The following is an 18,049-nucleotide window of genomic DNA, read 5'->3' as shown; positions in this document are numbered from 1 at the left end:
GCGAATAGTCTGGAGGATGCACCAGGAAGTCAGTCTGTGTGCACATGGCTGGACTTCTGGCTGCAGCTGCAGCACCTCTTTAAAGAGTACGCTTAGTAAAGGGCCACTTTAGTTTTACAAGCATGGCGCCTTCTCCTGTTATTACCCAGCATGTGGTACATGAAACCACCGGGAAGCTCCAAATAGCGAAGAAGTACCCCATAGTGACAGTCTTGTAGTCCACGATGGCCGTGTGTCGGTTACTCTACAGATGAGCAGAATGGGTTGCAAGCCTGCATTGTTCTCAGGAAGCAGCTAGCGATTCTATGGAGCTGTTAGACAGCAATTTAAAAACACTTCAGAATACATAAAATCACTGAGCCCCTGAAGGAAACCTCTTCAGACAGGATCATCTGGGCTGGACAATGCTGCTGTAATTGGCGCAGTGGGCAACTCTATTCTAGCTGCTCTCAGGAACACCTGTCGCCTCACACCAAAGCCCCATCTGTGCAGTAAGAACTTGGGAATAAGTAGTGAAGGCAAAGTCCAGAAAACGAGGTGGGGGCTGGAGATCTTCAGTGTATTTTCAGACCCCTGCCCACAAATTGTTCGGCCCCTTTGCAATTCTCGCTCAGTGTTAGGCCCCCTGACTGGTCTGTTATCTTGGGGCTAGCTTTACAAAGGGATTTAGGTGCCTAGGGGAATTTGCAAAAATTCCTGAGAGAATTAGGCACCTAATAAACATTGGCTTTCAATGGGAGCTGGGCACCTAACTTGCTTAGGTGCTTTTGTGAATCCCACTAGGTGCCTAAATAATAATACCTAGCTCTTACTGTCGTAGATCTCAAAGCACTTTACAAAAGAGGTCAGTTATCCTTATGCCCATTTTACAAATCGGGAAACTGAGGCACAGAGCAAGGATGCAGCGTGCCCAAGGTCACCTAGTGGCAGAGTTGGGAATGGAGCCCTAGTCTCCAGACTCGCATCCCGGTGGTCTATCCATAGGCTGCACAGACCTTTGTAAATCTGCCCCAGGGAGAATGATAATTGCTAATAACTGTGCCTTATGTTTCTCTAGCAACGTCCATTGCAAAGCACTTTGCAAACTCTGGCTCACGTTCTGGTCTCACACCGGTGTAAATCTGGAGTCGCTCCGGTTATGTCAGCATTTCCTGACATGTGGAGCGTGCTCGCCTGGTGGGATGTGAAGGACTAGCTGGCCCAGGGGGATATGGAAGATGTCTACATTAAGATGGGGGAGGCCGTTAGCAGCACATGGCAGAGTTCCGACGGGCGGGGGTCGATTCACTTTTGAGAACAGGGAGCTCAGCTTTCAAACGTTTGGGAAGTGGCAAGTTAAGTCAACAAGTGACTCCACATTTACGCTGGGGGAGCTGAGACCAGAATCTGAGCAGGTGGGTTTAAGGTGCACAGACAGATATCAAAGGTTTGCCCTAAGCTTCAGGAAGGGAGAACTCAGGGAGGTAGCTGACTCCAGCAGCAGAGGCCGGGAAAGCAGCTGAGACATCAGGCTGAGTTTCAGCAGGATCCAATCCGGGAAGAGATCCAGCCAAGGCAGCCGTCCTACAGATCACCCCTGTTTCCACCTCTGAAGTGGCAAGGCTGGAGTCACTTGTGCTTAAAACCATTGTGAGCCCCTTTCCTTCTGCTCATCCTGCCACGGGCCTCCTCTCTGGGGTCTCCCTTAGGTCATGGCTATGCTGCAGACTTCTGCTGGCATGGCCATGTCGGTCAGGGGGGTGCAGCCATGTACCAGCATAGCTGTGCCAGCAAATGCCCCTTGGGGAGATGCAGCTACACTGGTATCGCTTATTTTGCTCAGGGGGACTGGAATAAGCTATACTGGTATAATTTGCACCAGCAGCACATTGCCAGGATAACAGACCAGCGTATCTGTAGGGCAAAGAGCTCCTCATGTGGATATGGCCTTAAATCTTTCACTGCTGGCCCAAGAGCCTTCTCCTCTGCAGTCGAGAGTCGGGCCTGATTCTGACCTCACCGACTGAGGTGTAGATGTGGAGCCCTGGAGAGGAGTGTCAGGGCTGTCTGCTGAGCACGCCCCTTAGAACCAGCTGACTGGTGGAGCGGTGGAAGCTGGGGCCCGTCTGAATGGAGAACGTTTCTCAGGGGACTCCAAACATGGGGTGATGACTTTCAGTCCCTGGAGGGATCCCAAGTGGCAGCCTGGAGGCACAGAGCACACGTCTCCCATCACGATCCCGGATCACCCCAGCGATCAGCAGAGATTTAGCTGCCTGCCCCACATCCACCTTCCACGGAAGGGGCCATGCCAGTCTCTGAATGGCTACGCGCATCCCATCCCGTTTGGGGGACGTTCGGCTGCGAGGGGGGCTTTCGCACTGTGTCTGAGGCAGACCCAGGCCCATTTGGCTGTGCCTAACGTGGCTGATATTGCCATCCAAAAGCATGCAGCAACAACCCAGCCCGTAGCTTGCCGGAGAGGGAGGTTACTTCTGAGCCCACCGGCCAGGGGATTGCTTTGCTGGGCAAAGGGAGAGGAGCACAGGTGGCATGACCTAACCCGTGAGGTGCGGGATTGTGGAGGGGAAGGCGCAGCCACACAAAAGAATGAAGAGCCAGGGTCCAGAATGGCCGTCAGAAGCCCCAGCGGCTGCTGTGTGTAAACACAAAGCCGCAGCTAATCAACTGTGGGCTCGGCTGCGATCCCTGACTGTGCCGCCCGCCCCCGCCTTTATGTAATAGGCGCCCCAGAGGTTGCTGGCTGGGGCCTTGACTCATCCCCGCAGCTCCCTGCAAAGCTACAGCGCATTCCCTGGCATTTGCAGGGAGCCGAAGAGAATGTCACATTAGTGTAAGGTTCACTAGCCGTGAATTCCGACGGGGGCCTTTGTCTCCCTCCACCCCCACCTCCACCAGTCAAGAAGAAATGAGAGACAAGGGTGACAGGGCAGAGGCGGATCTTTCCCTGCACAGGGCACACACGCACACACACACAAACACACACACACACACACGCACATGCACTGGTTAACTCTTAGCTCCCCAGGTTGTCAGCTAAAGCAAGGCTCAGGGGAGCAGTGTGCTGAGAGGTAGCTGCTCTCCAAGGTTTTCTCGCAGAGGAATGAAAAGCCAGGGCAACCGGAAATGACAAATGTCAGGGTCTCTTGCCGCAAGAGCCCACCAAGGTTGCCAGAGGGAAGCGAACTCTGCGGGGAGAGGAAGGGTTAACCGGGGGAAATACCAAGGCTGGAGAGTGCGCACAGTGCAGTTGGCAACAGGATTACCAATTTCGGTTGGACATATTCCTAGAGGTTCCATCGTATGACATAATCTTTAATTAAAGACTGAGCTTTAATTTTTCTGGAGACTCCAGGACAATCCAGGGGGGCTGGCGACCCTACTTGGCAAAGGCACGGGGTGTGAAATGATGTGGGACCCAGGGCTGGAGCTGCCCCGAGGTCAGCTCCCGGGCTCCCAACCTGCTGTTTATGCCCCGGTGGGCCGGCAGAGCAGGGTGACATCACTGGGGTGCCACAGGACACAAGCAGTTGGGGCTCTAGGAGGAAGAAGAGAGGGTAGTTGTGGGTGAAACGCACACACACAGAGCCAGACACTGTGATCCCCTCTACACACCCACCTGTGTGTGTGCACATGGTGATCCCGTGTGAACCTGTGCACACCCAAAGTGATTCCATGTGTGCACACACACACACACACACACACAATGATCCTTCAAACAAGCCCATGTGGACACGCACACACGCAATGATTCTGTGCAAACGTGCGCATGCACACACATCGTAAACCTATATGCACACCCACAGAGAGACATTGTGAGGCTGCATTGTGATGCACAGATACACAGACGCAGTGATACCATGCATACTCCCATGTGCACACGAACATCATCCCATGCACATAGGTACACAGTGTGCACACAGACACTGTGAACCTATGTGCACACAAAAACACGCACGTGCAGACACACACATGGATGTACATTCACACACACAGATAGAAACCCCCACTCACCCACTCTCACAGACAGCCTGAGTGAAGAGGTCTGATGCAGGGATACGGTTGGGGGTGCGGGTCACTGGGAGTTAAGTATCTCATCTACTTAGGCACTTAAAATCCCACTTGGCGCCTATCTGTAGCTCTAGGTGCATAAATCCCTTTGGAACTCTGGCCCGTTTCCATCTTCCCTCACCCCAGTGTAAATCCGGAGTGACACCACAGATGCCAGTGGAAGCCAACCAGTGTGAGTGAGATCAGACTCAGGCCTGAGGGCCCGTCACAGAGTTGGCCCCGCTTGGCACTTTGGCATTCTCAGCAACACAGAGGTCTGGGCACGGAGCCACTCTTGGATTCAGAGGGACAAGAACATTTCCATTGAAATGCAGCATCAAAATATGCCTTCTCCTCCCCAGATACATCCATCTCCCCTCCTGAAAGCTATGGACCATCTGCTTCTCCCAGTGGCCAAGTGACCGATTGCCCTCCCGATCCAGCTGTGCCCGCCCTGAAATGAAGCTGGAGCTCTGCCGCTTTCCTCTCCCCACTGTCACCTTCTTCTTTCCGTCTGAGCTTTCTGGCACCACCCCTCGAAATCTCAGTCAGGCTGGCCCTTCAGATCAAGTGACAATGTGTGGACTCTCCCTCCAGGTTAGCCCTTCAGCAATAGATCAAAAGCTGCTTTGTCAGCTTGCTAAGCTATCAGATTCAGGTTCCTGAGTAGGAAATGCTTCCCTGAAGGTTGATTCTTCTCTCTGTTCCACCAATGTCAATTCAGAGTGACTCTATAAAAGTCTGTGCGGTTGCACTGGGGTAACAGAGAGCAGGTCTGCCCCTAAACAACTCATTGAAGTGGATCATTCGAGCACCTGTTATGTAACACAAGTGGGGTCTTGTGGAAATGATTTGAATCTTACTTTGTGGTGCCAGCCCTTGTTACAAAAGATCGTTTCTATGCTCTGCTATAATCAGAGATGAGTCTGGATTGAACCCCTGCTAGGAGCCTGGGTGGCAAACAAGAGGAATGGAATTGCTCTGTGATGAGCCTAAATTCAATCTAGCTTGTTTTGCTCAAACCTGGTGGGATGACTCCCACAACTGGAATGTTAAAATCAATGGTTATAACCTACTTAGGAAGAATTGAGTAGACAAAAGGGGAAGGGGATGGCACTTTATATCAAAAATGGCATTACCTGTCACTGAGTCTCTGATAACTCAGAAGAAAATGATCTTGAATGCTTACAGATCAATGTCCTAACAGATAAAGCACAAGATGGGGTATTAGTTGGTGTCCGCTATAGACCATCAAATCACACTAGGAAACAGGATGGCCTGCTCCTTATGCATGTATCTATAACATGAAGGGGGAAAAATCTTCATGATCCTGGGGAACTTCAATCTGAGTGGCGTGTGCAGGAGGTCTCATGCTGCCACTGCTAAAACATCCTTGGAATTTCTAAATATTATAGATGACAATTTGCTAACTCAAAAAATGTCACACTCAACATGGAGAAATTCTCTATTAGACCTTGTCTTGACAGGTAAAGAGAACCTGATCACAGAAGGAAAAAAAGATGGTAACTTAGGTACAGGTGATCATGACTTGATCACTTTTATAATGTGCAAAAACCTTGTGCAGAAGGCCTTATTGGTTAAAAAAGTGACCTGGTTTAGAGGGGACGTGAAGGCAGCAATAAAAACAACACACACACACACACACATTTATATATATCAGTCAAATGGAAGAACAGAGAAATTGATAGTAAAGAATATAAATCAGAAGCTGGGAAATGCAGAAAATTGATAAGGGATGCAAAGAGGCACAAGGACAAATCTATAGTCAGCAGAGTTAAGGACAATAAGAAGGAGCATTTTAAAGTATATTAGGAGCAATAAGGATACGAACAATGGTATTGGTCCGTTACTAGATAGAAATGGTAGAATCTTCATTAATAATGCAGAAAAGGCAGAAGCATTCAATAAATATTTCAGTTCTGTATTTGGGGAAAAAAACAGATGATGTCATCATATCCTACGAGAATGTGCTTTCCATTCCATTATTATAACAGGAGGCTGTTAAACAGCAGCTACTAAAGTTGGACATTTTAAAATCAGCAGGTCAAGATAACTTGCGTCCAAGAGTTTTAAAAAAAGCTGGCTGAGGAGCTGGCTGGAATGTTAATGCTTTGATTTTCAATATGTTTTGGAACAGCAGGGAAGTTCCAGAAGACTGAAAGAAAGCTAATGTTGGACCAATATTTTAAAAGGATAAACAGATGACCAGGGTAATTATAGGCCTGTCAGTATGATGTTTATCCTGGGCAAGACAATGGAGCAGCTGAAACAGGACTCTATGAATAAGGAATTAATGGAGGGTAATATAATTACTGCCATTCAATATGGGTTTATGAAAAATAGATTCTGTCAAGCTAACTTGATATCTTTTTTGATGAGATTACAAGTTTGATTGAGAAAGGTAATGGTGTTGATGTACTATACTTAGACATCTGTAAGGCATTTGAGTTGGTACTGCATGCTATTTTGATTCAAAAAGCAAGACATAAAATCAACACAGCACAGATTAAATGGATTAAAAGATGGCTAACTGATAGGGCTCAAAATATACTTGTAAACGAGTCAACATCATCCAACGAGTGTCTTTCAAGTGGAGCCCTGCATGGATCGGTTTTTATCAATGCCCTGGAAGAAAACATAAAATCGTCACTGGTAAAGTTTGCAGAGGACACGAAAACTGGGTGAGGGGTAAATAATGAAGAGGACAGGTCACGGATACAAAGCGATCTGAATTGCTTGCTAAGCTGGGCACAAGCAAACAATCTGCATTTTAATATGGCTAAATGTAAACGTACACATCTAGGAACAAGGAATGTCGGCCTTACTTACACAATGGGGGACTTTATTCCGGGAAGCAGTGATTCTGAAAAAGACTTGAGGGTCATGGTAGATAATCAGTTGAACATCAGCTCCCAGTGTGACCTTCTGGCCAAAAAGGCAAATGTTATCTGTGGATGCATAAACTGGGGACTGTCAAATAGGAATAGACAGGTTATTTTACCTCTATATTTGGCACTGGTGTAACCACTGCTGAAATTGTGTGTCCAGTTCTGCTGCCCACAATTCCAGAAGGACGTTGATCAGTTGGAGAGGGTTCAGAAAAGAGCCACGAGAATGATTAAAGGTTTAGAAAACCTGCCTTATAGTGATACACCCAAGGAGCTCGATCTATTTAGATGAGCAAAGAGAAGGGCATCTTGATCACAGTCCATAAGTATCTACATGAGGAACAAATATTGAATAATGGGCTCCTCAGTCCAGCCATGAAAGGTCTAACACGATCCAATGACTGGAAGCTGAAGCTAATGTAATTCAGGCTGGAAATAAGGTGTAAATTTTTAACAGGGAGGGTAATTAACCATTGGAACAACTTACCAAGGGTTGCGGTGGATTCTCCATCACTGACAATTTTAAAATCATGGTGGGCTGGTTTTCTAACAGATCTGCTCTTGGAATATTTTGGGGAAGTTCTGTGGCTTGTGTTGTACAGGAGGTCAGATTGGATGATCACAATGGTTCCTTCCGGCCCTGGAATCTATGATAGTTTGGGGAGACCCTGGACAGTGACGCCAGGCTGGGTGAGTCAGTCTGGGAGCTACATCCAGAGAGACTGCCACAGGGACTTGTCCATATCCAGCAGCCTATCCCCTTCATAGTCCATCTCGCCCAGTCCTCTCTCTGCTCTACTGCCCCAGACCTTGTAGATCTGACGACTCCTGGCTTGTGCAGTTGAATCCAAACATTGTGGCTCTTCTCTAACCAGCCCTTGTGCTGCAAGGCACCAGCCCTTGTGCTTCAGGCTTCTGTGACTTGCTCCCTAACCTTCCCATCCCCACTTCAATGGGAAGTAGGAAATTTTGGCTTTCAGGCTCCCAGACCTCCCAACACTGCCAAATCAGACTGGGAATATGTTACACTACTCAGCCCAGGTGTAAATGACAACACAAGGTGCAAGGCCAGGAAGGAGCAGACTCTGGGTCTATCTACCCTGGACACACCAATCTATGTACCTAGGACATTTTAGGGTGCCTATCGCCTTAGCATCGAGGTGCTGGATCAAAACCTCATTGATCAGTCCTTTCTCCATCATCTATCTGATTCTCTCCCTCCTTGATTAGGGGGCTGGAGCACATGACTTATGAGGAGAGGCTGAGGGAACTGAGGTTATTTAGTCTGCAGAAGAGGAGAGAGAGGGGGGATTTGATAGCAGCCTTCAACTACCTGAACTGGGGTTCCAATGAGGATGGAGCTCGGCTGTTCTCAGTGCTGGCAGATGACAGAACAAGGAACAATGGTCTCAAGTTGCAGTGGGGGAGGTCTAGGCTGGATATTAGGAAACACTATTTCACTAGGAGGGTGGTGAAGTATTGGAATGGGTTACCTAGGGAGGTGGTGGAATCTCCTTCCTCAGAGGTTTTTAAGGTCAGGCTTGACAAAGCCCTGGCTGGGATGATTTAGTTGGTGTTGGTCCTGCTTTGAGCAGGGGGTTGGACTAGATGACCTCCTGAGGTCCCTTCCAACCCTGATATTCTATGATTCTATGATTCTTTCCCAGCTGAGACGCAGAGAGTGAGCAGCAAGAACCATCTCTGACCTGCCCTACATGCCCAGCAGCCTGGACCAGTAGTCACAGGGGAGCTCTGCCAAATCCCTGCTTCTCCAGCCATTGCACCACAACCACACTCCTCCTCCGGGGCAAGGATAAGAGAGAGAGAACGAACCGCAGAGGAAAGATGTTCGCTGTGTCGATTAGGGCACAACTGGCAGCTGCTCAGATAATACAGTGCGGAGGGTGGGGAGAAGAACCTGGATAGAATAGAACCGGAACGCTGAGTTTCCAAACTAGATCTGATGTGCCCCGCTCAAGAACCCCTATAACTGCAGATGCAGCCATGCTCACGCCATGCACATTAGCTGTCTGACAGATGAGCTAACAGGTAAAGAAATAAAGAACCCCAACGGGGAACATCCCTTCTGAGCTAGGAAACCGGCTGATGGCAGCCAGTAGTATTCATGTGGAGGGTGCATGTACATCCATTTCCTTCCGCAATTGTTTGCTTTACCTTAAAGTGACAGTGGCAGATGCATTCGCTGCTATCCCAAGCCTTACCGAGGCCGTCTCTGTGTTCTGCTTTCTCTTTGCCTCCTGCCAACCCATTCCTGGCAGGCTTTTTCTCTTTCAGCTCACTCATTTCTTTCATGTTGCCAGTCGTCCCACAACCTGGCTCATCCTCCTCTGCCGCTCTGCGCACTGAAGCGCTGGGAGATGAGCTCAGTGGGTGATCAGAACTTCGCTCAGATTTGCACTCGGCAAAGAGCCAGAGAGCCAACCACCCCTGTTGGGCAATGCAGAGGCCGCTCAGCCAGACTCTCTGGGCTGGGATCCGCAACAAAGAGAGTCCCCTGCAGATGCGCTGCAAATTATCCCAGCTCTTAGGACAGGCGGGGTGGGATTCGAACTCTAGGCCGTCGCCACTGCACTCAAAGGTGCCACCGCCTGAGAGCAGGCTGATTGATGCAGCCAGTCCTCCAGGGAATTGCATCGCTGTACGGGGGCAGCCCATGTGCTCCCTTCACACTGGTTCAGCTCCACCGATCAGCATGGAGAAGGTGCGGGACTGTTGGCGATACCCTCACCCCGCCCATCCCCTCCGGTGGGGAAGTCTGGCTGTGGTGCGAGGAATGGCACTGGAACGGTTGCACATGGAGGGGGCGTGGGTGTGAAGGGGGAGGGCTCTGGAGCCCATAATGGGTATGTTATTTTCAGGGATATTATCATTTCAGGCTGGATTCCCTGGGTGGTGTAAACGAGTGGCATTCCATTGGTGTCAGCGAAGCTTTGATGAGCTACCGCAGCTGAGGCTCTGGCCCCATAGAGCTGGCATTTACAGAGCAGCTGATTGCTCACAGCATCCCCAAACAATTTACAAATCTAAAACCATACACGGAGATCACTCCACCTGCCACTCCCATATATATTAAATAAAATAATAATAATAATTAATATCTAGCTCTTAGCTAGCACTTTTCATCAGTAGATCTCAACTCACTTTACAAAGGAGGTGAGTATCATCACACTCCCTCTTTTCTACAGATGGGGAAACTGAGGCACAGAGAGGGGACGTGACTTGCCCAAGGTCAGCCAGTGGCAGAGCCAAGGGTACAATCCTGTCCAGTTCACTAGGCAACACTGCCTGCCTGCAGCTATGTCTGGGGGGGAACATGCTGTCTGTTTAACAGCCTCTAGAAACACTATTGTTTGCTGTGTTGCTGTAGCTGGGTTAGTCCCAGGATATTAGCGAGACAAGGCTGCTGATATAATATCTTTTATTGGCCCGACCTCTGTATGTGAAAAAGACAAGCTTCCGAGCTGATAGGGAGCCGAGGAAGAGCTCGCTGGCACTTTGAAAGCTTGTCTCTTTCACCAACAGAAGCTGGTCCAATAAAAGATATTCCCTCACCACCTTGTCTCCCTAGCAACACTAAACATGTTAGGGTGAGAAGCACCAGATTCTGACCTCATTCACACCAGTGTGTAATTAAATTAGTTCCAATGACATTAATGGAGTTACTAACGCATAACACAATCTGACTATAACTCTGTCGATGACATCAGTACAATTCCTTTGGGTCTACTTGGATGTCCCTGTCACCAGAATCAGGATTGCAGACAAGAATGCTCCCTCCGTTTATAACTACGGGGGCAATTGAGGGAGGTGACATGTAATTATCTGATTTGGTTTCTGACTGGAACACTAGGGTGACCATCCCTGCTCCAGAATTAAACACCGTGGGATATTTCATGACCCCTCAGAGTCAGCACCTCGGCTTTCCATCTCACCTGAAAGCGGGGCCCTGCAGTTCTCATGAAAGCATCTCAGGCAGGGGGGCCCGAGGGGTTCAGATGACACTTGGACAGGATTGTCTTTAAAGAGAGCAGGCTCCACACTGGCTGATTCATGGCACTCTAGGGATGCAGAGTGGCTGTTCGGAGCCATTTGGACTAATGCAAGGCAGGCAGAATGTAATGGTGACTCTGGCCCAGTGTTTTTTTCCCCCATGCTGCCCCAGGAGGCAGAAGTGCCATTTTAAGGACCACTATTCCCTTTCTTTAAAGCTTAGGTGACAAACAGCAAGTGTCCATTTCCTCTGCTTTGGCCGGTGCTTGAGGTGAAAGGCTGAAACCAGCGACTGGTTCAGATACGTGTTCAATTCCCTGCTCTACCACTGACCTCCCGCGTGACCTGGGCCAAGTCACTTAGGGAATGTTTACACTGCATTTGGGAGCCAGCCTCCCAGCCCGGGTCCACAGCTTTGCACTAGTGCACCCCAAAAAAGCTGTGGAGATGATGCTTTGATTTTGTGCCTTGGGGGTCTCAAGCCCACCCTCACCCTCCGGTTCTGAGCCGCAACTGCTACATGGCTATTTTTAGAGCACTGCACGTGTCTATGGACCCAGGCCGGGAGGCTTGCGTGCCGGTGCCGTGTAAACTTGCCCTTAGCCTCAGTTTCCCATCTGTGAACTGGAGGTACTAGCACTTCCATACTCCACAGGGTTGCTGTGTGGATAATACAATAAAGGACAGGTTGGCTGCAGACTGCGAGGTGCTCTGATTACGGAACAATGGGGCAATACAAATACCTTAGCTAGACAGACTGCTCCTCTGCCGGATGTTGAACATACGGCACTGATGGATTTAAACTTCTGGAGCTTTTAGACCTGTATTTTTTCCCCTTTAGTGAGTGGATAACTCTTCTCTGGAATTGTTTATTTGGTATTGACAGCAAGAGTTATTCTAACATGAAAAGATTTGTGGGGGAAGAATTAATCTCCCAGACAATGCAGCGGCTTGGCATGATGTGGAGCTATCTATGCGCTCAAACTGCCTGACTCGGCACTGGTCCACGAGCAATAAAGCGATAAAGCAGGGAGAGATGATAGCCTTAAATAAACACGGTTGAAAAATCTCCCGACCTGATTCTGCTCTCCTTTACCCCAGTGTGACTCTGCAGTGACTCCGCCGAAGTCAGCGGCGTTCCACCGATGGAAGGCCTGAACGAGTCAGGAGAGGATCACGCTTCTGAAGCCTGTAAAGCTTCATATTTGGGCCTCGGGGACTCGTATCATGATCGCCATGTAATTAGGGTCGCTGCCAGGTGGAAAAACATGGGGAGAAAGTGTCCTTTGAAATCCGTAACAAAGGTAACCATCCCAGTGGGCATGTTAAAGGAAGCAAAAAAGGGATTTGATTTCACGCTCAGTGCAGTCTATCCCTCTTAACTACTTATCTGGCCTCTGTCACCCTAGCCTCTGTGGGCCCCGCAATCGTGAATGTATTTATCCCCACAACTCCCCTCTCAGGCAAGGCAGTGCTGTTATCCCCATGTTAAAGGCAGACACACGGAGCGTATGTTTACATGGCCCGCAGAAGCCAGCCTCCCATCCTGGCTTTGCAGACTGGGGTCAGTGGGGCATACACTAGTGCTCTGAAAATAGCTGTGCAGACTGCTTTGAACCTGCAGCTCGGGCTCCGAACCTGATCTAAATGACTTGCCTAAGGTCGCTGGCACCCAGATCTCCCAAGTTCTAGGCTAGTCCCCTATCCACTGGACCATCCGTCCTCTTTGTAACACTACCAAAGCTGAGAGGGTGGCACTGAGATCAAATGCATGGAGGGTAGCAGGGAATCTGGCCCTTAAAGCGGCTCTGGGTTAGTTCCTCTATTGCACCCAAGGTAATTCACTAATGCTGCTGAGGGAAGGCTGGAGAACATGCTCTCGCCCAGGGCGCCCCCCCCGGCTCTTGGAAATCCATTTCCTCAGCAGCAGTATCAGAGCGATCACCAGGCTCCTTAGCAAGTGATTCTTCCAGATACCTACTATCCACCTGCCCGTCAAGCTCAATGCTTTCCAAGAGATATGGGCTCAGAGCTAACCTTACGGCATGTCCTCCCCACCTTGGCTTTCCCTACCCATCCTCCTCCTGTGCTGAGGTAGCAAGGTTAGAGTGGTAGCTGTCTCCCTTGACAGGGATGAAGCCGTTGACAGGCATGTTTCCACAAGTGCGGGCTGGTTTATGAAACCTTTATATATGGATGCTCTTCTACGTGGAAGTTGAATGATCTTTTCATTAAGAAAGCGAGTCTGATGCCATTGAGGGTGGCAACCCTGATGGCTGAAGGCATGACTTCATAGAGCTTCGGACATGGACAGCACCTTCTGAATTAGGTCACTCTGTCCAAACCTCTGCCAAGACAGGATTGTCCCTTGAAACATACCCAGGTTCCCACAGAAGAACATCAGTGCACCACAGATTTGTCAACGGGTCTCAGTTAAGACCTGGACATCATTATTGTTATGGTGGTGCTGTTACATATAGTTTTCTCAGTTCCTTTTTCTCAGTGTGTGAGCAAATGTTTAGTATTGGGAAGACATGCTGTGTTGTTAGTTTTGGTTACACAAGGCAAGAGCAAGAGAGTTTGCTTTCTGCCTTGGTCTCTAATTAGAGTCAAATCTTGAGGCACCGTTGCTTCCTGGGATTTGGACGCTGGTGTTGGGCTGAGATTTCAGGAAGACGATATTGCCCTGCATGCTGTTTGTGACCATCTCTGTTATAGGAATGATGTGTAAATAAAACACGTTACACTTAGAATATACCCCACACTCTACTTTGCTAATTTTTCCTCCAAAGGGAAGCCAACCTGCAAGGTCAGACATCTGCCAGCACTTGGCAGAAGGATGACGCTGGCAGCAGAGCAGGACACTGGTCCTGGAAGAAGGGGTGATGGTATTTATTTATTAATGTAGGTGTGTGTGCCTGGCACCTCTGGGGGAGAGAGTCATATTCAGACTCCAGGTACTTTGGTCCCTTGGTTTCTTTCCTGAGATTGCTAATCACGGAGCCGACACAGGCTAAACGGGACAATGCAGACGGGCCTGTCTGGGATACTGACATTGGCCCATGCTCGCCTATTCGCTCATGAGAGAGGCTGGGAATGAAACCTGGTTGAAACGGACTCAGGAGAATGGAAGGGGAGGGAAGGCACTAGCCACATCCCTGGCTTCTACAGAAACCTCTGCCCCAAGAACACGGGCTATGGGGTTCTGTTGACAGAGTAGCTGGGCAAGGAGGGGAGTTAAGCCAAGGATTGGCCTCTCATCAAGGGATCGTCCCCAACCCTCCAACCTGACAGTGTTAGCTTCCACTCCGGTTCTCTTTCTGCACTCTGATCCCTGGGAGGAGGGCTGGGAGTGACTGGGTGCCACTCTGGCATTGAGATGCCAGCCCGTGCTGTGGCTGTTTTAACCCTGAGCAGATCTCCCCAAGACAGATTGATCTAAGCATTAATTTTAACTGTGCTCATCATCTGGGCAGCTCACCTCTGCCTGAGCTGAAGCAGAAAACATTTTTGCAGTACAAGGGACAATATACCCTCTGGGGCAAATCTTAGCTTGGGGTTCTGAGTTACTAATGCTGGGCATTCAGCGTTGTCTCCAGCTTCCAAATGTTTCATCGGAGTGTGCCAGCTAGCTCCTGTCCCTTCCCCCTCTGATCGTGTCTGGCTGTTGTGTCTGCTTGAAGCGTGGCATGATAAAATAAACTCTACAATACCTGGTGGTACTGCTGGCTCGACTGGATCAAAATGCAAAATATTTCCAAGCAACAGCATAAGAAATCAAGCCAACGCCAGGGGCAATCAACCCAGGCCTTGAGAAGAGAGATTTGCTTTCGCCTCACATCATGGGCTGGCTCATGTGGGTCCCTAAGCTGCAGAGTCTAGCTTGGGAGGGTTTGCTCTTGGATTTCAATCTAGAAGGGATGGGGGAAGCGACAGCAAGCACTTAAGGCATGATCCCAAGTCACAAGAGCTAGGACATGAATAAGCACAAGCCAGTAGCTGTTCAGGGGTAGCTGCGGCGTCTATTCCTTAGAAAAGTCCTTGCTGAGTGGGAATTTATGATTACTATGGTGCTGTAAATATGGTTATCAGGAGTCCACTGGTCTGAGTTCTCACTGGCAGGCTTGAGCTGGGTACCCGATCTCGGCTCTAGCTATCCATCACCCCCTTCTCCCACCCAAATCTAAGCAGGGTCTCTGCTAGTTAGAGCTGGGGGCTAGATTGGAATGCCTGGATTCTATTCCCAACTCCGCCGTAGTTTTGCTGTATGACCCCAGGCAAACCCTTAGGGCAAAGCTTTCAGGTGCCTCCAGTACATCCCGCGGCCCTGAAATCAGTGGCCTGGCCCTTGCTGCCAACCGTGCTGAGCGCCCACCACTTCCACTGACCTCCCCTGGAGCGGGAGGTTCTCGTTGCTTCTGAAAATATACCCCTTTGGCCTTGACCCCTGGGTGCCGAGTTCCGTGTGAGGAAGCACTGACAACCCCACCCGTGGGGACATCGGTTCCAAGTGGGCGAGCCAGCTGGATGAGTTTCCCCTCTTCACTTACTCTATTCTGGAGGGGCGCGATGGCCCAGTGGTTAGGATGCCAGCGTAAGATTACGGAGACCTGGCTTCAGCTCCCTGCTCTACCATGGCCTCCCAGTGTGACCATGGATGAGTCCTTTAGGCCCAGCCCCTTGGTCATGTTTGGGTATCTCAGTCCCATTGGGTTGTCTAAGCCCTGGTCTCCACTACAAACTTCTGTCAGTATAACTACACACCCCTGAGCGCTGTAGTTACACTGACCTAACCTCTGGTGTAGACAGCACGGTGTTGACAGGAGAGTTTCTCCTGTCCACATGGCTATCACCTCTTAGAATCATAGAAGATTAGGGTTGGAAAAGACCTCAGGAGGTCATCTAGTCCAATCCCCTGCTCAAAGCAGGACCAACCCCAACTAAATCATCCCAGCCAGGGCATTGTCAAGCCGGGCCTTAAAAACCTCTAAGGAAGGAGATTCCACCACCTCCCTAAGTAACGCATTCCAGTGCTTCATCACCCTCCTTGTGAAATAGTGTTTCCTAATATCCAGCCTAGACCTCCCCCACTGCAACTAGAGACCATCGCTCCTTGTTCTGTCATCTGCCAACACTGAGAACAGCCGAGCTCCATCCTCATTGGAACCCCAGTTCAGGTAGTTGAAGGCTGCTATCAAATCCCCCCTCTCTCTTCTCTTCTGCAGACTAAATAACCCCAGTTTCCTCAGCCTCTCCTCATAAGTCATGTGCCCCAGCCCCCTGGGGAGGTGCAGTACCTATGTCAATGAGAGAAGCTCTCCTGTGGGTGTAGGTAGCGTCTACACTAACCTCAACTGCAGCGAGCTGCACTGGTGCCGCGCTGGAAGCATAGACGAGCCCTTCACCTCAGTTCCCCATGGGGAGCTACCTTGAGGGTAAATACGACGAAGATCCTGTGCTCACTGTGGGCCGGCTAAGTAGCTAAGACGTTGTCACAAGGCTGGAGCCGTGCCAGGATCTGGGAAGCTGCATCTCTGCGTGGCCTAGAGTAGCAGGAAAGTTTTCAACAGAAGAGATTGTGAACACGCACGCATGTCCCTGAAGGCTCATGAATTTCACAGGCTGTTTCGTCACCGATTCTTGGGTTTGCCTAGCGTGCCGGTGTTTTCATGGGGGCGTGGAGGGGGGTGGTGCTCCGCTTCAGAGAGATCCGTACAGCAGACTGCAGGCACAGAGCATTTCCAGCTGTTGTGTCGAGGTGTTTATTCCCGCCCTCTAGCTTGAGGTTTAAAGGACATAAACCCTCACATCAAAGGCACGATGCACCTCCTACCCCTGCACCTTGTGTCATCAGTTACACCCAGGGCATAAAATGCCACCACATGGGTTTGGCAGCTTTTCACACCTCCATCTCAGGGCAAACCCTTTTGGTTCGGGATCGTGGATGCTCAGATAGGGCACAGAGCCAGATGGCATGAGAGCGGGATTTGAACACAAAACCCACCCTCTCTAGGATGGTGGCACTTTGGTGCAGTGTTCCGAGGCACTCCAGATTGACACCAGTTTGGCAGGCATCCCTCCCTGTAACACGTCTCCTGAGCAGTGGGCACAATCCCTGGGGGATTGAATCGGAGCCCCTCCCCACCCCCAATCTCCCTTCTCAGTGTCTCTCCTCTGGGAGCAGCCACTGCCTTTCAGGTGCTAAGCGTCACCAGTAGGTTTCTCTGCATTTAATTAGCTCCTGGCTGGCAGACCCTTCCCGCTCTGCGTCTGAGCCCTGGCTCGGAATTAACTCCCGAAACGATGGGCTTATCTGGGCCTCCCGCTATGGAAACTGCTGTGGTGGAGTGTGGCTGGGCTTCAGAGTCCCCTCCTGGGAGTGCCGAGAGACCTGTACATAGAGCCGTGCCCATGGGCATCAGAAAGACATGAGCCTCCGACATCATTCTTTCTATGAGTCAGATAATAAAATCCCAGCACTGCCGGCACACAGCTTGTCAGCCCAAGCTGGGCTTCAACCTGACCGGAGAGCCAGAGTTCAGAGAGGAATAGAGTTTGCTGGGAAACCACGTGACAGTGAAGGCAGAGCTGCTAGATGAAGAAAAGAGAAGAAAAAGAAGAAAAGAAGAAGAAGAAGAAGAAAAGAAAACGGGTCCCAGAGGTCCTTGAGCCAGAGAACCTAAGCCAGGGATTCCTGCATATGTAACTTCTAGCTGAGCTACAGCCTGTCTTTTAGAAAGAGACATCCAGTCTTGATGTCCCCACAGACTCACAGTGCATAGAAGTTACCAAAAAGGCCATCAGTTCGCCAGAAGTATCCCACAATCCCATGGGCATACTCACTTTGTCCTCTGGGCAGTCAAGTTTGGTGGCCTGTCAAATTTTCCCACGCTGCACCATGAACAAAGGCTAAAGCAGCCACATTTTGGGAGGGCACTAGGAAGTCTGGGATATGGGGGTTGGATTCAGGCCCACACAATGCAGTGTAGACGCTGGAGCCCTAGATTGGGACCCAGGGGTCAACAATTCCTAATGTGGGGTTACAAATGAGTGTAGACGCTCAAGCCCTAAGATAACAA

General features: G+C 49.9%; 1 protein-coding gene and 1 long non-coding RNA gene across 3 annotated transcripts in view; both read left to right on the top strand.

Moving 5' to 3' along the window:
• ASIC2 (acid sensing ion channel subunit 2) overlaps positions 1-18,049 on the top strand; it is a 1,285,436-nt gene that overhangs the window by 70,479 nt on the left and 1,196,908 nt on the right. The window lies entirely within an intron of this gene.
• The window catches only part of LOC122463916, a 398,329-nt gene that overhangs the window by 68,626 nt on the left and 311,654 nt on the right, over positions 1-18,049 (top strand). The window lies entirely within an intron of this gene.

Source organism: Chelonia mydas, chromosome 27, assembly GCF_015237465.2.
Source record: "Chelonia mydas isolate rCheMyd1 chromosome 27, rCheMyd1.pri.v2, whole genome shotgun sequence".
Classification (NCBI taxonomy): domain Eukaryota; kingdom Metazoa; phylum Chordata; order Testudines; family Cheloniidae; genus Chelonia; species Chelonia mydas.
This window is presented reverse-complemented; position numbering and strand designations above follow the sequence as displayed.